Genomic DNA, 5,342 nt, shown 5'->3' with positions numbered 1-5,342 from the left:
AGGAACATCCGAAACCTTTAAAAAAAAATATCTTACAGTTAGACCTTAAAAAGGGCCCCGAGTAAATGGTCTACTTGAGCACAACAGACCCCCAAACGTTTTTAATATCTACAAAATTGGATAGAGTTAACGGTAACGTGGATTGTTCTATAGTTTCAAACCTACTTGAGAATATGGTAGGAGGCTCAGTGGCTAAAGCGCTTGGCTTCCGAACTGGGAGGTCCGGGTTTGAACCTCATTGAAGATTGAGATTTTAAATATCAAGTCAACTCGTGACTTTAATTTAGGAAAAGTTAAGGCGGTTGGTCGTTGTGCTGGCTACTAGACACCCTCGTTAACCGTAGGCCATAGAAACAGATGTCCTTTATATCATCTGCCCAGCATCTGCCGTAGATTGCAAGGTCTGAAAGGGGGTACTTAACATTTTTACTAGAATATGGTACCACAGCAATACAAACAACACACTTTGGAGAAATGAAGGAAATAGCTGCCCTGGGTTCTCTGATCGATAGAAGCGAATAATAGTAATAATAATTAAATTTATAGAGTGCTGTTAACCCTTAAAGTGCTGAGCTGTTTTACAATGAGTGCATTGAAAATGGAATTACAATTCTGATGTTGAGAGGCTAAAACTACCACACGCGTTTTAAGGGTTAACAAACAAAAATATTGGCTCAAGGCGCTGTGATAACATTACAAACATAAACACGAGAGCTAAATGACAAACTAAGATAAAAAAAAGTTTTCAACAGGTAAGTCTTAATGTTCTTCTTGAATGTAGTGTAGCAGGTTGTCTGGCTGAATAAATAGGTAAATAAAGGAAAATACTTTTTTAAAAAAACCTAACTTATATTGAGTGAAATTTCATCCATTATTTTTTATCAATCGTGTAATTAATCACAACAATTTAACCAGATACATCTCATACCATATACGTTTTATTTTCCCAAAAAAAAATGTTTAAAAAAATCTTATGGTTTATCAGTGAACTTTACCTTTTTTCAGTTTGATCCGATAGCACTATTAGAATTGTTCAAGTCAGTGTATGCATTTTTTTTATCTAATTTGTTTTACCCAAATTTCCTGCTTATAGCCTGCTCAGTGCGCTATTGTCCAAAAAAAAAAATAGATTCAGAAAATTATGTCTTCAGTAAAAAGGATGGTAACATAGGACTGATAGGAGACACAACAGAGATGTGGTTGCACTTAGATGTTCTTGTAAAATTCCAAAACTGTGGTCGAAAATGCAATTTTTTTTTTAGCTTTTCCACCAACATACATGGTTAAACTGAATTTAGTGCGTAACAAACTTAATGAGACTGGATGTAGCCACTAGAGGTGACTTTTGCCTTGCTTTAACTAATTTAACGCTTGAAATTTTCAAATATTTTCACACTGCAAGAGGCACACGGTTCCCAATAGCTTAATTCCATTTAGCAGTGAATTCAGCAATAATAATGTTTATTTAAAAAATAAAACAAAATTTACAATTAAACCTATAAACAGTAGGCCCTAATATTCTATAATTTAAAAAGGACTATTCTTAGGATTTGAAAGAAAATCATGACAATGAGATTAATTTTTGTGTTTAATGATAATAATGGTAATGTCTTCGATTCCCATTAAGGCTGAGTGCATTGTTTCACATAACTATGTAAACCCAGTTGCGACCTGCATATTTTCCCTAATTTTATGCAGACAAAGCCGTTGTCCGCTGAAGGTCTATGTAAATTTTCTTTCCGTTTTTGCGCCTGTCTTCAATAATGGCTTTTCTTTGAGTCTCAAATGTTTGTCCCGCAGCTTTTGTTAGTGCTCTTCAACTGTCTCTCTCAGAGGCCATCTACTGCCAGAGAATGCTGCCAGGTACTTTTCTCTATGCCAGTGAGGGTGAAATGGCGCCTGAGTGGATCTTTATAGCGCTTACGTGGGGCACCTCTATAACGCCGTCCTCCTCTAACCTGGCCAAAAAGGATCGCCTTTAGCATGTGGTCGTCTCTTATGAAAGCATACAAATGTATAAATAAATGACATTTTGTTCAAATTTGCCTTCTCACGCTTCTTTATAAGTGTTTTTCTTAGAGAGGGGGCGCTAGCGGATTTTTTAAAGGAAGAAATAGAAAAAAGGGGCGGTGGGCCGAATAAAGTTGAAGACCACTGCTCTAGAGCGACTAATTGATGACTACTTAACAACTACATATTTACACTTCTAAAGCTACATTCTATTATACCCACATGTTCCTTAATTCAGGGATTGAACTATCAATCACTCTTTTTTTTTTTTGTCATGCTTTAGTTTAGATGCACTCAATGACTATTTAAAACTACATAGTATTTCTAACACAGCTGAACGTCACACTATACAATTTGACTTATGACACCTTCTCTCTCGCCAGAGTCTTAAGTTAACTAATCCAGTGATTCATTGAAAAAAATCCAGATAATTGATGAACATTAATTCATGAATGATCTACGATACAACAGCTTTCTGGATTCATCCATCATAAGTAAAATGTTTCAGTTCAGAGGTCAATCTCAATGGCCCACTTCATCAGTCTGCACAACACACTTACACCAAGGCATTGGTGTTTGTCCTTTAGCTCCAAGCTCTGACCTCTAATCCCCTAAGAAATAGAGGAAAGCGGAAAGGAGTTAATTACGTAATTGTGCACAATTTTAGGTTTCACGTGAATGCTGCGCTTACACAGAGTAGCTGAATTCTGAACAGGAAATTTTCATATATGGCGGAAAAGTATAAATAGCTCGCTTTTTGGTGTATTTGGTGTACAAACTAAATTACGTCTTGATAATGTTTTGTTTTTTTAAAAAGGTCTAGGATATTGTTTATGCACCCCCCCCCCCTTTTTTTTTGCACTGCAAGACTAATTTTCTCTTTGATCAAATTCACTAAAAGACTTTTATATTGTTATTCACAGTTTTATATGTTGTATTAAATTGACTGCACTATTGGTATTCTTATAATAAGAACTGGGATTGAAATCAGAGAGTAGCTAGGAATTTTTCATCACCTCTTTGGGGGCCCCTGCATTTTGCGTAATACTTTATTTTTAATGTAAAAAAACACTCTTTTGGGGCCCCCCTCAAGCGGGGGCCCGGGAGGATTTTCTAATTCTTCCCCTCCTCCCCACCACCGTAGCTACGCCACTGATTTAAATTGGTTTTTATTTAATGTAATTCAATATGAGAACGGCTCTTGTAGATTAGAGAAACAATTTGCCTATATATATATATATATATATATATATATATATGAAAAATAATTAAAACATGGGAAAGGATTTTTATAAATTAAATTGTGTTATAAAGCTCTAAACGTTTTAAAAAAATTAAAAGAAAGTATAACAAACAATAAAAAGATTCCATTGAAGTCAAAGTTCTATATTTCAAAACCAATATTTCTTCCTTTTTTAAAATTTAATTGCAGAATTATAAAATGAATTACATGATGAGAAAAAATCAACACGTATCGTATTTTGTTTCATTTATGTAGAGTTGTTTATTTCTTTTTCTTTTCCTCAAATATTTCTTTCATTCCAAATCAAAATAACTATTAAATTACACATGTTGCGTTAATTTACACCTACTGGTGTCAGTGAATACGTTTTTAATTAGTATTCAGATTTCGATCCTCCCGCGTACTAATTATTAACATTTATCAAAGATTATGTTTGTAAGAAAAGTCTCAAAACTGTTTTCAGGGTTCGTCTTGTTATAAGCTTTACCTTTTTATATCCCATGATTATAAAATAAAGTACATGACAATAATGAATAATACATGGTATCAGTCAAGTTCACCTTGCAGACCTCGCGATTTATAGTGCAGATGATGTTAAGGTCATCTGTTTCTATGGCCAACAGTTAACGAGAGTGTCATGTGGTCAGCACAACGACCAACAGCCAATACTTTCCCTAGCTCAAGTCAGGTACCCATTAGAGTTTGATGGACTTCTAAAAATTCCGAAATTCAAAATTACAGTCCTCACTGTGATTCGAACCCAGGACCCCAGGTTCGGAAGTCGAGCACTCAGCTCCCCAAACACCGCGCCGATGCCTAAGGCGTATCTTTCAAATAAGCTGGCAAGATAAAATAACCAACGAGGAAGTGCTACGAAGAGCAGGGTGCCAGGACATCCGCTGTGTTATCAGCAGCAGACGCCTTGGCTGGCCTTGGTCACGTTCATAGAATGCCATAAGGTCAACTTCCACAAAATATTCTGTATGGGGATCTAACAGAAGGCAGTAGAGACACTGGTCGCCCACATTTACGGTATACGAATGTATGCAAAGGCGGCATGAAGATCTTCTAAATCGACACTAACAGCTGAGGAAAAGTGACACTGGGTGGATCCACATGGAGAGCGAACATAAAGGAAGGGTCCAGGTTTGCAGATGCCATACACAACAGTAGTAGAAAGAAGGGTGAAAGTGCAACGACGCCTGGTGATTACATAAGCCCAACCTGTAATCGCAGCTGTGTATCAAGGATTGGCCTCTTTAGTCACACAAGAAGTTGCAAATGGAAAAGATCGTCTCTCGAGACGTAAGATGCCACGGAAACATGATATCATGAAAATAAGTCTGGGATTCGATCTCTCGACTTCTGGTATCAGTACCTCCTAGCCAGCTCCCTGTGGTTTTTGTGTTTTCACGTACATACATTTAAACTGTACACAACCAACCAATCTACAGCAGTGTAGTCACGTGACCAACCAGAACACGACTTCATTAGTAGGCTAATCCTACTGTTAATCTCTTACCAACATACTCGTTGTTATTTTAGTAGTTTTTAAAATATATAGGTCGTGGTGGTCAGGACTTGAAAGACAAGTCAAAAGAACAAACAAATAGTAGAGATGGGAATCTCTGCCACTTAAACTCTTAGACTCTTATCTTTGAAATCGTTCACGACCCTAACCCTGGCATATATATTATATACAGGTACATAACATTTCCAGATTGTCTCTGTTTTGTTCCATATTTGAACAAATCTAGAATAATCTTTCAGCCTACGATTAATGCTCGAGTGCTTTTCATAACTTGCAAAAATAAATCTGCAGGATCATTAAAACTTTTTTTTAAATGTCTGCTTTGCCATTTCCATTCAAATCCTTCTTCAACACCCACCTTCTAGACCTCTTCGTACCCTACCTCTTCACAAAAAAAACACCGCCTCCTCTCCCTTAAAAACGTTGATTGAATAGCTCTAAGACTTACGGTCTATGCATCGATAGGTTTTAAAAAATAGTAGCCTATAGAGGTTTTAAAAAAGAAAAATTCCTCAATATTCGCTTTGCGTTATATAAAAAAAAAACTTGTAGGACAGG

The sequence above is a fragment of the Biomphalaria glabrata genome, chromosome 9 (genome assembly GCF_947242115.1).
Source record: "Biomphalaria glabrata chromosome 9, xgBioGlab47.1, whole genome shotgun sequence".
Taxonomy (NCBI): domain Eukaryota; kingdom Metazoa; phylum Mollusca; class Gastropoda; family Planorbidae; genus Biomphalaria; species Biomphalaria glabrata.
Note: the sequence above shows the minus strand (reverse complement) of the source record.